The 17,998-nt window shown below is 39.9% G+C and overlaps 1 protein-coding gene across 19 annotated transcripts in view; it reads right to left on the bottom strand.

Annotated features, from left to right (window-relative positions):
- Positions 1-17,998, bottom strand: part of plekha5 (pleckstrin homology domain containing A5) — a 172,190-nt gene that overhangs the window by 152,516 nt on the left and 1,676 nt on the right. The window contains exon 1 of one of the 19 annotated variants that reach the window (XM_088645688.1): positions 17,501-17,816. The exons of the other annotated variants lie outside the window; for them this stretch is intronic. The gene's annotated coding sequence lies outside the window, so the exon portion shown is untranslated. Of the gene's footprint in view, positions 1-17,500; positions 17,817-17,998 lie in introns of those variants that run through there. 19 annotated transcript variants of the gene reach the window in all.

The following is a 17,998-nucleotide window of genomic DNA, read 5'->3' as shown; positions in this document are numbered from 1 at the left end:
GAAGCAATTAAACAAAGCTCATTTAAAAAAAAAAAGGCTCATTCAGTCTGTTCCAACTCCTCTATTGCCCATAAGGCAAACCCTACTAAGCTAAGCAACCCTGTCAATGTACCTCATAAAACAAAACCACAGCAAACTCACCAAAACATCTGCTTCATATCAGGAGGAGATCCTACCAGCGTTTATCCAAATGCAGTATTGTCAAAACGCATAAAAGTGGTTGTGTGCAGACACTTCATTAAATGGTGCTATCATTTTCTCCCTTTTTAGTTTTGAACAAAACACAGATTAACTGCCAGATTATTTTCCATTCCCATTAATCGCCTGTGTAAAAAGAAAATCTGTCAGATTGGATGACACTGTTCCTGAAATCAAAACCACATGACAGGTTGTTTTGCATCAGCAGTTAAAGCTCTTGAAAGTGGGTGTTCTTCATGCGGTTGTTTTTAAACCCACACTCAATTGCCACACTACACCAGAGACAGCTTCATAGTCGGCACTTAAATAAAAATTTAACATCACCAAATCACCCTTTGTATTGTTTTTCCTTTCAGAAAAAGACCTGGAATAAAGGCACTTTTACAAAGAAGCTATTTGGCCTGTCCAGCCCATTAGGTTTTCAGTAGTTAACTGGACGACATCCACTGGTTTCATCCAGAAATCAGGATACCAGCTTCAGCAACAGGCACCCTTTATGAATGTATGCCTAAAGCACTGTATAAAATAAACAACCAGAGGTAATGAACTGTATTTTATGCTGAACAAACTGGAAAAACTATATTCTTGTATTCTAACACAACTGCTCAGAAAAAAAGGATTCTGTTAACAAGTCATTTTATTTCACAAGAAGACAGGTGTTAAAATGATGGGCACCCCTAAAGATTGTTATGAGTAGAATCAAACAAAGTTTTAAATAACATTCTACTTTTAATGTTCATCTCAGTCTTAAAGAACCATATTGTGGTCTACGACATGGTGCCCTGTTTCAATGGGGTATAAAACAGCAGTAACACACATGTAAAATTCCTTTGTTATCCATCCATCACCATAGCAAAGAACTTCCAAATGAAAAAGACAAATGCTTGCTGAACCTCACATTTCAGGCAATGGGTACAAAAAAAACAACTAAATACACAACCTAATACTATTCGGGCAATAGTAAAGAAGTAAGTAAAATAAAAAGCACTGAAACATCTGTAAACTCGCCTGGTGTACAGCCGCAAGCGTACAGTATCACGCCCTCACGCACAGTGAGGTGGGTGGTTAAGGACGCACAGAAAAATCCAAGGGCCAAAGCTGGAGAACAGCTTAGGGTCAACAAATCTACAGTTAAGACGTCACCTCCATAACAATAAGCTACTTGAAAGGGCTGCCAGAAATAAACATTTACTGTGAGCACCAACAAGTTCCTGGAGTTTGCAAAGAGTCATTGGCACTTGGATCGGACCCAGGCTCTCTGGGCACATGAGCTGAAATGAGAGCTCATTGGGTCCGCACACCAGCGGTGGTCTGTTGTGGAAAGAAGGATTTGCATGCAAGCCAGCTGATGCAAGGACTCAACCTAGCACCAGGGCGTTTTAGACAAAAACCTGTTGGGTTTTTTTTTAATTCCAGGAGGCTTAAACACGGCCGCAGGTGGATCTTCCAGCAAGACGATGACTCCAAACCCACGTCAAAATCCATAAAGAAATGGTTAGCTGACCAAAATAAAAACAGCTCTGGACCTCAACGCCACAGACAACCTGTGCTTGGAATTGAAGAGGGCAGTCCATGAGCACGGATGAAAAGAGATCAATGAAGGAATGGAAAGATCCCCCCCGATGTGTTCTCCAATTTCACAAAACTCTCTAGAAACAGTGCTGTTATCCCTGCAAGGGGATGGTGCACAAACTACTGAAAACAAGGATGCCAATAACTGTGGATCTTATTTTTTAAAATAAAGATACAGCACATTTTGAAAAATGTGCTATTTTGGGTGATTCCTCTGAATCATTACTAAAGTAAGGTACTGTATGTCCCACATCTTGGGAAATTACAGTATAGCTCATTACCCGTTATGTTTCTTTTTTGTTTTTTGCTCATCCTTATCAAGGGTGCCAAAAACTTCAATGCTTTCCGCACTTGCTACTCTTTGTGAAAATATATATGCAGTTCTCAGCTTACACAGCAGATGCAATCCTGCAAGATGCTGCATAGCTCAAATCCTAATTAAATTCCCCACAGGAATGCATGTAAATAAGGAGGGGGGCTTCTAGGTCCACTCCCAGCCAGAGGGCTGAACTTCCCAGTGAAACTAGTTAATCATTTATTCATGAAGGATGGTCCTAAAGTTATACTAGAAGACATTTATTTTTTTAAATGAATGTGCGCTCTGATTTAGCGATTCCATGTAAAAGGAAGACTGTAGATAGTGGTGGTTGGAAAATGTGGGACTCATGTGCCCATAGACACTTCTATACTGACCAACTAACTTCAGTTCTTTTAATCTGTGTCAGCCTTTTATGAAATACCACTTAATACCTCATAACATTGACCTATTATCTTTTCTTATACAGGTTTTTACTCATTGTGTATTGTTTTGTTTAAATCATTTTATTTAAACTATTGAATGTTGAGGCTGATTTTAAATTAATGGTGTTTTTATTTACAAATCCTTGAATCCTTGGGAAAGATGTTTTCCCACAGCTTACTGTTACGGTTTTGTGAATCTGTAGATCTGATATGATATACAGTAGAGAAGGCGCAGAGTAAGCCTGTATTGATGTATTAAACGGGAGACAATGGGAGCCGGTCAGTGACTGGAGGAACAGGAGTCAAGGAGCCCAGCTGTCGGCGCGTCACTCAAGCGTTTCTATTGTACTCCTCTGGCGCTGCAGTGCATCGTCTCAAACGCCCCGTCAAGCTGCCTGTCGCTGGCTGCGCCAATGTGAGTTAGTGAGCAACAATTCATCCTAAATTAAGAACCAGTATACAATTCTGAGGCACATTAAACTAAAAGCGTGCAAAATCAAGAGCATGTACACAACTTCCTGTGTTTTTGTTGCGATTAGGTGACATAATGCTGTCTACAGTACAAAACTTTTATTTAAAAGCAACACCTCTAAGCTTTTTTATTTGCTAAAAGCAAAAGGCTTAAATCAGCACATCATACTGTTAAATTACTATCTGCTGGGTAAACAGTTGTGAACTTAAAAAAACAGTCTTTTATATTCTTATTTTTTATAACATTTGAGTGCAAAAAATCTTAAGTCATTTAAAAGAAATTAACCACAATGTTATTCTAAGGAGCTGCATGAACATCTCCTTTGGGACCAGTTTTATGTTCCCCCCCCCCATAGACTTTGTTGGGTGTATTAAAAGATCTTCAATAATGTTCATTCAATCTGTAAAACTAAAAACCTCAATTTCCGAAAACGTGGAAATTAAGGCAATTGCCTAATTATCGCCAATATTAATTTTGTTTATGTGATATAAACATATCGTATAAGGAGTTATGTGCTATGGTTTAGCAGCAGTATTACAAAATGTAGCCTGATCAGAAGTCAAAAGTTATGCAAGGCTAAGACTGAGCAGTACTTAGTGAGATATCCCCAGGGAACACCAAATTGCTGCTCCAAGTGGTTTTTGTGGACCAGTAGGTGGCGTGCTGCCCTCTAAACTACAATACTGAAACAAATGCACCACTATGGTGACTGATGACTCTGTGCAGAAGGAGCTGCTATCCTTTAAATAAGACAAACCAAGGTTTTGACAATTTGGTTATTAATGATACCCTGGCACTTTTCATTTGGTTAAGGATGTACATCCTGGTGGCCTAGGTAAATTTCACTCTGGTTTTATACAATCTCATTTTTTGTAAGCCCCCCCCCCTTAATCCAACTGGTTATTCGATTTCTCTCTCCTCTACCTGAGCTGGTGTGTAGTAAGGCTGTTGGCTCTTAGTACATGTTGTGTGTCACCCATTTACAGTACATGTATAGTAGATGCCTTTAAATACCAAATGGGTAACCATCATAAAAAACTGTTGACATCAATTTAAATATGCAACCTTAGCTCTACCCACAGAGATCATGAGCCATTAGCAATTGATTCCTTCATAATTTTTAGCAGTGCCAGGACATTCATTTACAGCAATCAATCAGCCCAGCATGTATGAATATGTGGATATAATAATGGCAGATAAGTTCGCAAAAATACACACTATTCACAGAAATCTGGATTACACCGCTAGCTCAATCCATTACAACACAGGCTATAAACCCAACAGATAAAACTCATTCTCCAACTCGACAGCCAGCAGACCTAGACCATGTGTTTATATCCTCACTGTTTTTAAAAGCATAACCTTGTTTAAATAAATCAGCTTATGTTAAAGACTTTGCGGTCTCTGTCAAATATTTACAATTTATTATACAATGCACACTGCTTGCTTTAAAATAGAGGACAATCCTTCACAAATCATAATATGGCATCAGAAAACATAAAAGCACACCAGGCACCAAAAAGCAAATAAGCATTTCCTATTTCTTCAATAAGACTCTTTCTGTCCCACAGTCATCTACAGCAGGTACAATCTCAATGTGCCACAATATCGTATTTCCCCAGTGAGAGATGATGCTTGATATTCTTCATCCGTTAACAATAAAAGTAGGTAACATTACCAATCCACGGCTTGGCTCCTCTGTCCGCATGTACATACTAGACATACAGTACATACACTTGAACTTGAACTTGAGCTTGAGCTTTATTGCCATATGTAACCGGTACTGGTACAATGGAATTCTTACTTACAGAAAGTCTCTCGATTGTAAAACAAGTGTAAAAAGCAAAACAAAGTGCAAACAGTGCATCAAGACAATATACAAACAAACAATAGACAATGTGCAAGTAAACATGTAGACAGTTTGAATGTAAACAATGACTGGAGATGTGCAATAGATAAGAAATCATAAAGAGGTAGATGGTGATGGTGTAGGTGTGGTCCGAGGGGGATGGCTAAATGTGTTCGCCAGTCTCACTGCTTGTGGATAGAAGCTATTGAAGAATCTGGTGGTAAGTGTCCGTATGCTCTTATATCTCTTGCCTGAGGGCAGTGGGGTGAAGAGCTCATGCCCGGGGTGGTGACTGTCCTCTGTGATGGCCAGAATTCTACCACGGCACAGAATTCCACACTCACTACTGTAGCCAGCAACCATGTCACCCTGCAACTCACAACTGGCAACCCACTGAAGCTCAGCACGTGTGAGCCTGATCAGTACCTGGATGGGAAAAACTAAGGCTGCTGCTGGAAGAGGGGGCAGGCACCCTGAGGTCTGTGTGGGTCCTAATGCCCCAGTATAGTGATGAGTACACTACACTGTAAGAAAAGGGGTCGTCCTTCAGATGAGACGTAAAATTAAGGTCCTTAATCTCCAGGGTCATTAAGAATCCCAGGGCGTTTCTCAAAAAGAGTAGGGGTGTTAACCTGGCCATATTTCCCCATTGGCCTTTACCAATCATGGCCTCCTAATAATTCCCATTTATGAATTCATCACTCAAGACCATTGTTTGCTAGCGTGTGGGAAGAGAACTCTGCGTATGATGGGTTCCGTTGCATCATCCAGGTGGGGGCTGCACATTAGCGGAGGGGAGTCCCCATTACCTGTAAAGCTCTTTGAGTTGAGTGTCCAAAAAAAGCTCTATATAAGTGTAAGGAATTTTTTATTAGCATTATTACTGTCTTAAATATCACATCTCACCATTTCTGCATTAGCTATTAAAATCAAATTGTTCTGGCACTATAGCGCTGCAATACTTAGCCTACTATAGTGGTTCCCACTTCTGACATCTTATTTTTGCGCTTGCATAAATCCATGAAAAACATTTGTGCAACTATCTCTTCCCAGCTTATACGGATACAAGAGAAGACAGACCAAAATTGGGATCGGCTAAAGTGCATCTAAAGTTTTGTAGGGAAACAAAAGGTTAAAGAGGGAAAGCTTTAAATTTCATTGGCAAAACCCAAAAGTACTGTACAAGTATGTCCAATCTAGTAATGGTGGCCAGCTAAATGCCAACAGCACCTAACGCTCCCAGTGTAGACCTGCACTAATGAAAAGACTGCATGCCCATCACTTAAGACTAACGGGTGCCAGGAGAAATGCATTGTTTGAAATGCAGCCGACTTAACTAAGGTTATCCACAGCATTGTTAAACTTCATGATGCAGGACGAAGTTCACTGAGTAAATCTACTTCACTCTATTACTATCTGTGGCATAGATTAATGTAACTAGTACCGGCTGGACAGTAAAACCTGTATTCAAGAACTGGAAAGCACAAACTTAGCCTGTTTCCTTATTTAATCACAGTCATTTGGATTCAGGTCTTCAGCTTGACCGATGCAGAAGTAATGTGTATTATGCCAGATGGAGAGATATGGGTTAAAAGCTAACTAATGACTGTCTGTTACAGGAAGCAGCTAACGATCTCTAATGTTCCCTTTCAGACCACAAAACACTTCCCAGCTGTGAAACACAGCTATAAAAATCTGCATCTTTCCTTAAGACTTACAAGACTATTAAAATCTAGACATCTCACACTTTGCCCAGATAAGATGTTCTACTGCAGGGGTGTCCAATCCTGGCCCTGCGGGGACAGTGCGTCTCCAGGTTACATTCCAACTCCGCTCACCACCAGATGAGCCAGCTGGCTTCTTGCTAAACAGGACCAGTTTAACAATGTCTCCCAGTTCTTCAGGTAGGTGCTCCTGTGTTATAGACCTGCAGGACACACAAGCCACCAGGGAGCAGGACTGGACACCTAAGGTCCCTGCACTGTATACCCAGCTCCACCAGGCACTACAAGGGTTACTTTCCAGCATGATGGTGGGAGGCATCAGCTGCTCTGGGTTCACACCATCTTTAATCCATTACAGACACTGCTATGTGCTGACCAACAAAACCCGATGAATACAACAGCAAGAGCAGAAATGAGTCCTTTTAGTCTACAGCTATAATCAATAGCTCCTTTTACAAACATTATAAGACTCTGAAAGAAGTCCTAGGCATCCATTATGTTGCAATTTTTTTGCTGCCACGGGACTTACACCATGAGCTTTTGAATGATGGAGTTTAGCCATTCTTGCGCCTTTCAGACAGTGGCTTTGTTATAACTCGGTTATGAATTGTTTAATTATTTACAACTGATTAAATGCCCACTCACAGCCCAAATGCAATTATCTTTCCATAAAAAGTTAAACCAAATGTAATTACAGGTGCCAAGGAACAAATGTTACCTATATACCGTCATGATTTCAGTTTTCCATTATAACGTACATTTTTGGCACCGGATTTTTTTTTTTAATTAAGACGCATACAGCAAGTATCTTTCAATGGAGCCCAATCAGAGAACTATTGTATTCCAAAACAATAACTATTTATGAATGTTTTTATACATTCTTATCCATTATCCAACACTTATTCAGATTTAGAATTTTGACATATTAGCCAGCTGCTCTAGAAAATGCAGTCGTACACAGCCTGTGGAACAAGGAGACGAGGGAAAGCTGCACTTGCAGTACAAAGAAACCACATGTTCGGTGGTGACCAAACAACTTCATTACGAAAAAAAGTATTTAAAAACTTGGACTTTACATGGAGATGAACATGTTGCGTGTATGTATACTGTTACTGTGAAAAAACACCATGTTTTAATCTTTATAATTCTGTCCAGCCATGTTATAAAACTTGGCTCCTTGGGGGAGTATAACTATAAATCTAGATGCCACGAGTGCAACGTCATTTGCTGAATTTGACGTCACCCAAGATCATTGCAAGACTACTGTAAGAGAACCCCGTGTCATGTAAGATTTCACGTTTCCCCCCCTCTAAAATGAGAGATGTGCTATGCCTTCAATCACTTAGGATATACCTTGTGAACTCAGAAGAGAAATCAGGAAAATGAATGTCCATGACATGTACAGACGCCTTAATAAGAGGCAGATCCAGCTAAGGCCCACTGGAATTAAATAAAAACCAGATATCTGTTCTACATTAATTTTACATACAATGATGGGCATAAAGAAGAATCTCATCATAGTATCCAACAGCAGCTATACTTCAGCCAAAAGCATGACATTTATATTTGAAAGGGGGATTTATAAATATAAAGTAAGGATCAAAATTGTAATTACATTCACAAAAACCTATGAAAGTTTACAACCTTTGCCTGATGGAATGGCTATATGTCAAAAGCAAAAAAAAAAAGTTTTGAACAATTTATATTTGCATCTATATTTTGTACTTTCACACCCTTGAAAAGACTTCTTAGTGCAACAAAAATAACAGCGTAATTATTTAAAATAATGCCGATTTGAAGAAGGGAAATTGGGAGGCTCTGTGAAAGGAAGACCTGTGTTGCATGAAGTCATAAAACATATCAAAGGGAAATCGCTTTCCAAGAGCTTGCCTGCAGGCAGAACACTGCTTCACGCCCTCCGCCTTGGCCGATACAGACGGGCTGAGCAGTCAGTGCGAGTAAAAAGCACACTGTGCTCATCATGCTGTGTCAAAACACCTTGGCTGTGACCACTGCAGGGTCTTCTCAATCACTGCAGACTGCATAGTGCCTTGAAAGAGAGAACACGGCTCGCTGTGTTTCCGCACAGCAGCTCTTCAGTCTAGAAGGCAGCCTTCACAGCTGTGAGGCAAATTTCCAAAGTGCTGCTATTCGTTAGGCGTGCTTTTCTGTCTAGAGCCAGGACTTCAAAAGCTAGAAGTGTTGATGTACAAGCATTAACTACAGTGTACATTGTTTAGTCATTCACTGGCAGTTAAAAAAAAGTAAGGAAAATTATCTGTAAGCATCAATATATTTAAATACTCTATGACTTCCATGACTTATTTTCCAGGACTCTTATTGAAATACGGTCTTGGGCGTATTTTACACATTTTCTAAACTGTTGTTTACTATAGCCTTTTTTAAGAATTATTTTAGAGGAGAAGCTGAAGCATTTTTTTTCCCCGCTCATCATGCATTGCACTTGTTCAGGAGGTGGGAATCTAAAACGAATGATACAACGGGAAACTGAGAAAGCTAGACTGACCAGTACAACACAATTTCAATTACCCCTTGTATCTATCCCAGACATGTTTGGAAGATTTAAAAAAATGCGTGGTGTTCCACGTACAATTCAAAGCAAAAAACACGTCCAGTACTTCCTCACGCTATTTCTTCACTCTGAACCTACAGTACATATGTGCTCAAGTTAACCAACCGATCAATGCATTCATGTCTGCAAAAAGTCGTTCCAGGCTCTAAAGACATTCAGCCAAGTGAGATATTCATTGACTGTAACTTCCTGATTGACACAACCATGAAATCCTTCAGGTTGTCTGAATGGGAGATCACATAGAACTGAAACCTAAAACACTGTGTTTCAACTAAAGCTACAGGATGCTTCAGAAAATCCAGAATTCATCACATCACATAACCTGAGATTCAGAGTGATTGCAGCTTGGGGAAAATGTCACTATCGTCTTTAAGTAACACTAAAAGTAATACAGTCAGAGCTTGGCAGACCCAAGTTCATATCATGGTGTAATCTAATGCGTCTTCAACAAGACATTTGCAATGAGTGCTGGAAGAGACCTTGTTGTTACCTGCACTTTTGTTTTAAATACAACACAGTTAAAGTCATTATAACATGAAATCATTTGTTTATATTAAATCAATGTGAACAAAGAATAGCTGCTCTCACCTGCGTTCAACCCAAGACAAAGTAACAACGTAAACGACACAACTTTCCCCAATTCAAAAGGTACGCACCTCCTCCTCATCTCCCTCCCTTCTCCCTCGACCACAGCGATCTCAACATCCATTTTTCCCCGATCGGAACTCCTCGGCCGGGCTAAACCCTCTTCAGATTCTCCCTTTCCATCCCCCCCCGACTCACAAAACTGGCAACCAAGTGAATCTTAACTTCTCTCGGGACGGCTGCCCTCCCTCCCCACGCGCTCTTATGCCTCGAGTACTCCAGGTTATTTTAATAACTAGTTGCCAGCCTCACCTACTACAGTCATGACTACTACGCCTACTGCTACTTTCACAGGTTTGAGTCTCTTTCTACGGATGTTGATACTATTTATTTAATGGAGTTGCGTTTTGGAGTTTCTTCCTCTGCCCCTATTCAAGGCAGACTTCTCTGCTATTTGGGCATTTTTTTTTTTTTTTACGAACCTCATCAATGAGGCCATTAAATTTGGTCGTGTGCCTATAGGCTGCAGGACCACTGCGTCTGTGAGTGCTCTTTGGAGCTGAGCTTTTAAATTACCAATGCTAATTGATGCTGTTAATTGATCTGCGTGCTTACTTAGTTGCTTCGGCACTCAGTCCTTTGGTTTAAAAATACGCTATTTCAAGTGTTTTTTTTTCTAATAATATATGCATACAGATCTTTCAAAAGTTTCTCCTTCATGTGCTTTTAACCATTTGCTCTCTTACTTTTGTCAAAATGATCACCAGTCATAACAGGTGGAAAAAATATATTTCTTGCTCTGAAGGTCCATTTCATTACACTACATTTATTGTGGTCTTTATTATTTGTGTTGCGTGTTCAGTGGTTTGAGGTATCTGAAAATGGTTTAAAAGTGAAGTATAATACTACTGCAATCGCTACAGAAACTCCCCGCCTTACATAAGGGGAACATTCCACACAACTTTGTGCAAGCAAATATTTGCGTTAGCCAGAACACTTTTGCACAGAACATTCACACTTACCACTGCTATCACCATCATCATTATTACAGTCGACTGTACGGTACTTTGATAATAAAGCTGTACTATCACACAGTAATTGTACTGTGCTTTTTCACAGCACAAGCACCTTTCACATCACTTTAAAGCTTCTCAGCCATGACCACAAAGGTAACACTCCAAACCCACAGCAGGGATTATTCTATTTAACGCACACATTAGAAATAATACGTACACAAGGCAATGGGAAAAGAGACGAGGGGAAAGTCAGGGTTTTCCTATATTTCACCTCTCCCTCTTACCTATTTCCATATCTTTCTCTTTCAATGGTTACCCTTCCCTGACCTGCTCTCCCACCTTTGCTTCCTCTACGCTTTCACATCTCATGCCTATCGACCCTAATGCTCCTTGTATTTACGCAAAGTAAATGTTCAATACTGGATATCACACACTGGATAAAGACATGCGATAAGCAAACAAATATTAGGAGGATTGTGCTGGTCTACAGACACCTGCATGGAGTCCTGACACACAGAAGACATGATAGATGGATTAATACCTTCATTCATTTATTTCTTTTTTAATTGTATAATGTTAGCATGCCCAAAGGGGGTTGGTGCTATATAAAAATAAATGGAATTGAATTGAAATATTAGGCTAATAGAATTTCTGCAAAATCCATTGCCTCCATAAAATCCTCTCCTTAAAAGTTTCATTCGCGAGGAAGAACACGGACGTGCAGGTTCTTAAAATATGTAACACTTAAAAGGCAGCTTCCACAATGTAGGCCATATGAAATAGTAAACTAACCAGCATTTGTTAACTTCATTATTGCTCCCCTAACTCTCAGCCACAACTCCTAACAGGCAAATAACTGATGGTTCAACTCAAGGGGCACTTTATGAAAAATCTTCCTTCACATGACGAGTTTATGAAGGAGTCATTTCATCATGTGGCATAAACAATAAAGGCAATGAATCTCAGTAATGAGAAGAGCACACGGATAATCTCCGCCACCAGTGTGCTACTAAACCGGAGAACCAGAGGAAAGGTTACAGACGACAGGAGGCCATTGGGCCCTTATAACCCAATCGGTTTCAGTTGCCGATTAATCCAAGATTCCCATCTAGCCATTTCGGAAGGAAGCCAGGGTGTCAGCTTCAACCACATAGCTGGGTAGCCTTTTCCCCATGCCCCTTTGTACAAAAGGAGGTCCTTTTCTCCATTATTAATACACTTCCCCTTACTTTTTGACTTGTGTCCCCTGATTCATGTTTAAGGCTGATTCTGAAGGAAGCTGCTGGACTGACTTTGTCTGCTTCTCAACTCTGATCCTGGCAAGTCTCCGTCTGCTCAGTTTCATTCCAGTTTGGCCCTTATTTGATTGCCAGTGCTAACTGATGTATGTAATAGATCTGCTTGCTTCTCTAGACTTTAATTTAAAAAGCACCCTAGTGAAAGTTTAGCATTATCAACAACTTAAGAATACAGAACTAGAGAGAGTCTCTCCCCTACATCCTAATTAGGAATATGTCCCCTTAATTCTGAATAGTAAACTCTTAATAGCTGATCAATTTACAATGAAGAGATACAGGTGAGAATGACAATATAATAAATACTCCCAGAATGAGTGTTTGTGGCTTTGGCTAAGGGTTAATACAACAATTACAAATGTCTTCCATCTTTTAAAAAGCTTAAAGAATTTAATTGAAATTCATTTGTGTATAATAACCTTGGCCTATGCAACAGGCATAAGGCATAGAGGTTTCCAAGAAGGTAACAACACAGACACTCGTCTTCACTGGGAGTTCAGGCTCAGTGTCCTCACCTACAGTATATTCGCAGCAAACAAGCACTGTAGATAGAAAAAAAAAAGTGCTTTCAGGAAGGAGATTAATAACACACATTTAAGCATTATTTCTTTCATAGCCCTTGACAAGTTCAGAAGTGCAGCTGGAGACACTCAGGTGCACCAACTTTCAACAGAAGGATGGCTCAACAATATTAACAGCAGCAAGAAAGAAAAGTGGCACAATCTATTACTCTCCCAAGAATACTCGGCAATGTGCAAAAATAACATTCTGAGCAGACCTCTATTTATAGATATTTATAGCTTAATTCATAAGGGGAATTCAAGAGCGTCACTGTAGGAACATAATGTTTGGAATTATACCTTGTAAGCCCCATTTTCTGGGACAGTATGCTGTGGAAACAGGATATACTGTAGGACAGTGCAGGTCATGACCACTAAGAAGAGTGTAAACTTTGGGGTTTGACAAAACATTTTATTTTTTCCCCTCAATTCAAAACCTGCAGCGCTTGACACCTGAAGAAGGCTCCGCAGCTGAAACACTGTTTCTCCTTTCGACCCGTCAGCGTGGAATTAACCTTTACTTGTTCCTCTGATGCACATTTTCCCAACTTTTCTAACCTTTACTTGCTATTTCAAAAGCGGAGCGGAGCGGTGGCTCTGTGGTTAAGGATCTGCGCCTGTGACTGAAGGTTGTCAGTTCAAATCCCGCGGCCGGCAGAGGAATCCTACTCCGTTGGGCCCCTGAGCAAGGCCCTTAACCCTAACTGCTCCAGGGGCGCCGTACAATGGCAGACCCTGTGCTCTGACCCCAAGCTTCTCTCCCTGTCTCTGTGTCTGTGTCTCCCGGGAGAAAAGCTGGGGTATGCGAAAAGACGCATTCCTAATGCAAGAAATTGTATAGGGCTAATAAAGAAATAAAGAAAAATCAATGAATATTTTGTCCCCATATCAGCTACATATCTATACCTTCAAACTTACGGAAGTATTTGTCTTGTGAAAGTGGAGGGAAAGGTTTTCTCTGTAGGAAAACAGCTTTGAGAATCCCTTTTTGAAGTTTTTATTCTTTCGAATGTTTTTTGCCACTGGAAAACGAAACACAAACATTCACACCTGAATCCTGCGTGTTCCTTGACAGGAGGCTGCTACAGTCCGCCAGTGCCTCACAACAACACCCACAGTCTTCGGTACACGTTATTCTCTTGCTTTCATCTTTTTTTAATTCACTTCGTTTTTCACGATGCTACTCCTACTGCACAACACCGAGCAGTTTTCAAAGCTTTCCACTTCAGAGGAAAGTTTTGCTGCCACTTTCCGGAAAGTAACTGTACAGCTTAAAGGGGCAACAGCAGAGAAGGTGGTGAAGAGATTACAAAATAACACTTTTTACATAAAACCAATTTTAGGATTCTGGCATAAGCATACCTCAGGGTAGAAAGAGCGGAACAAATTTTGCACTGCAGCGAAAAGCTTTGAATATTGTCCCAATATCTTTATTTAAAGGATTACAGAATAGAAGTTTTCCCCTGCTATGCATGACAAAACATTAATAACAATACACACCCTTAATTTCTTTAGCATTGGCCTGCTCCAAATATCTGGGCATACAAGGATATTCAAGTGACTCTTACTGCTCAGTTAAACCCCTGCATCAGTATTTAATTTTGTGCCTGTTTTTTCACACACACCTCCTTTACGTTCACCAATTAGACATGTTGTTAGAATCCACACTGCACTGAGGGAAAGACAATGCCTCAGCAGCACACGTGACCTTTATTTTTTTATTTTTTCCCCAATTGGCAGCTCATCGATGCTAGCTACTTTTTCCATTTAGGAGATAATTCTTCAAACATTACTACGAATATGCTCAGATTGTTTTACTCCACGTAACAATATAATTACAATGAAAAGTCTTGATAATTGCTATGCAGCTCATGCAGTAGGTTCACAATCGCACTTCTCCCGAGTCTTAGCTAATGCATTTATTAGTAGGTAAGACTCAATTTCATACCCTTAAAGAGTGTTCTGAGGTTTGAGAAGAAAAAAAAAATCTCTTAGCAGTCTCAACACTGCACAACAGCAATTTATTTGGCAGTAGAGGGAGAGGGGAGAATAATGCTTTATAAACAGTTTATTTTGTACTGTTCCCCAGGCACCTCATGACTGCCAGACCCAGAAGGAAAGTTAAAATACATCAAACACACCGAGCAGCTCCGACTACAGAGGCCACACTGGGTTCCTGGGTCTACCCTGGGCTTCTGTGTCAGCTACAGTTCATGTCCTCAACATCTCAGTCCTTCCTGGGGCTGCCCTCTCTCTCAAAACATGGTGTGCTTATGAAGAGCAATCATCAAAGAGCTTGAAAATCTAGCCAGCTCCCTCGGCTTGGTAATACTCCTGCAGTTGAAGCCCACTGCAGTTCCAATTTTCAGTGCTTTAATTTTAATTAACTTGTCTATTTCTTAGAGAAGGCAACAAACTCTTCTGAGATCTCCCACCATCAACAAGAAATACTGTAAGTTCAAAGCACAATGGGACCACTGCTGGACTAGTGTACTATTTTGTGAAATAATACATATTTATACGGTATAAATATAATATTTGGGTAGGCTGTTCCCACTGTCTTTGTGTAAATATAATACTTGGCAAAGTTTTCCCCACTGTCTTTGTAAATAATCTTTTGACTCCTTCTAAAAGGCTCAAAGCAAGAACAAAAAAAAATCCTTATCCCTTTAAATCGTTGGCAGCTTGCAGACCTACTGTAGCTTTAATCTCAGCTACACCAAAACAAGGCCAACAAAGTACCCAAGAAAAAGAAAAGTGCTTCTTGTTCTTTCTATGCTCACCAGGAAGTTTCAAAGCTACCTTAAAATCTTACTGCAGCACAAACAGTACCATGTTCCTCATCTTATCAGCACAACTATGGAATACCTGCATGATCGCTACATTAGGTAATCCAAAGATTGCGTAAGGCACAAGAGCACACTTAAACTAGGTCTAGGGAAATGAAAGTAGAACAATTCCAAGGTCCGCTGTCTATAAAGAGGTAACCAGAACAGGCTACTTTTTTAAAAGAGTAGAACATGTCATCTGGGTGTTTGTACTTATTTTGGTTTTTGTTTTTTCCTCACTGGGTACACATCGCAACAGTTTATGATCACAAGCAACACAGAAAAACGATAAGTAAGACCTTTTTTAACCACTGCTGCAAGATAAAAATGTAGTTTTATCAATCAGCGTCTTAAATGCCCGTTAAAGTCACAGAATAATTCATTATGGTAATTAAACGAGTCTCATGAGCAGCCTTTTGCTTTTAACCAAAAATTAACCCTAAAAGACTCATGCAAAGCTACCACTCTGCGACTTATACACAACTTACAAGGACTTAAAGATACAAGAAATTATGCTGAAAATTACCTCATTATTGACTGATGCAAATTAGACAGACAAGGTAATACCTCCAAACCAAACTATAGACACAGTGTGAGGGCTTTTGATCCGATACACCAATATATAACAATGAAGAATTCAAGATAGGAAACTTTCTATTATATACTTTCAGTACAAAGAGAATGACTTATTGGAGAAATTCAGGCAAAACAATACATAAAAAGCCGAAGATTAACACCTATTCAATGTAGATTTAAAAACAGTTTCAGAAGAGTCAAGCATAGAGTGTATTTAAAAGATTTATATACACCCATAATGATATTACATATTGCTGCTTATTAGGATGGTTTAATGTGATATAGTCTTTTACCAAAATTTAGCTGAAGATTTCTAAAAGTTTCTTCCTAAAAAGATCAAACTGGTCACAAAATGTGACCTTGTGAACTCTAATGATTAATGATTCTACTAATGATTTTTAATACAGTTTGAAAAACACATATTCCCCAAGAACAAGAAGTCAGAACAAGCCCCGCAGTTGTTGTTGTTGAAGCCAGCACCATGGGTTCTTTCAAGAACAAGATGAATGAGATCCCTCAAGCAGGACAGGAGGTACGTCTTTACGCGTTTTACACAAAAAGATGCTGGAACAAGCTGCCCAGTCACTTTGATGAAGTCGATACCCTGACATCCTTCAAGAAACAGCTGGATGAGATTCCTGGATCAATAGGCCTCTAAATATCAAACAGGATAGATGGGCCAAACGCCTTCCTCTAAAAAGTGACTTTTGTCTCCAAGATGACAGGTACAGTACATTTTAAAATCACTCTCCAGAATGCAAAAAGCTCAAATCATATTAAATATGAAGATTCTTGATGAGTGTATTTAATATTATATTGACAGGTGTACATGAACCCTATAGAATGTTTTTTAAAATGCATACAAGATAAAAAGAACTCGACTGACAGCCCAACCTTGCACTCTACCTCTTCACACCATATAAACTTCAGCTTAGGCTCCGACACCATTGTGCACTCTAATTACGAATAAAAAAAAAATCATGTTTTATCAGCTGTCCAAAAATGGCATAGAATGAATAGTGCATCTTAACATCATTTCCACCACAAAACTCAGTGTGACATGGAAGCATCCTTTGTGTGAATGAATGAATCACTGATAAAGTGCTGAAGTGTTTCCAGAGCTAAACACAAAATAATGACACAATAATCAGTCTTGGCAAAAAGCAAATATATTTCCTTCATAAAACAGCCTAGGGACAACATACAATCTATTATCTCTGGCATGCTCATTTCCATTTGTATAGCCCTCCATTAAACATATTTAAACTAGTAAATAACTAGACCTATCTCATTTCAAGGAGGAGAAAGCTTTTTTTTTTTGCACAAGTTGTTCCTCTACATTCTAAAGCTAGATCCACCGCACTCAAAAGAGAAAGAAATTGTATCAGTTTATTCCTTCACCACCAGACAGAAATGGCTTCACATAGCATCTCCCCAAACAAACACCCCATACGGACTTTAACACCGATGCATGAAAAAAAAACGTTTTACCACTTTCAATGCAGGGCAAATGCACAGCACCCATCAGCAGGGAAGTTCTCCTCCAAGAGAGCATTTAGAGAAACTCAGGCTTGCATTTGAAGTCTCTGCAGCCCAGATCACCTTTCAGCAGTGTGACAGCAAAATCCACTGCTTTTGAATATATATATATAAACCCAAGGCTCTGAAATAACGTGTACAAACTAGAGACCTGATGTTCTGTCCCGAAGGAGGTGTGCTGTCATACAAGTCAAGCCTGTTCAACCGAGAGGGGGCTGAGTCACACCGACTTCCAAAACTCCAGCTCAGTCTGACAGTAAAGGTGAGCTCTGGGAGAGATACCTCGTTTTCTGCACTTTTACCCTCTCTCCTTGCAAAGCAGCAAGGGGGGGGATTTTACAAACATCCCAAAAGGGAAAGAGGGCAGACAGTAGAGGAAAGGGGAGAGGGGGGCGCTTTTCCGAGAGTCACCAAGTGTCAAAAAGCACGACGCCAAACTCCGCAGCTTTT

Source organism: Lepisosteus platostomus, chromosome 9 (assembly GCF_059453375.1).
Source record: "Lepisosteus platostomus isolate fLepPlt1 chromosome 9, fLepPlt1.hap1, whole genome shotgun sequence".
Taxonomy (NCBI): domain Eukaryota; kingdom Metazoa; phylum Chordata; class Actinopteri; order Semionotiformes; family Lepisosteidae; genus Lepisosteus; species Lepisosteus platostomus.
This window is presented reverse-complemented; position numbering and strand designations above follow the sequence as displayed.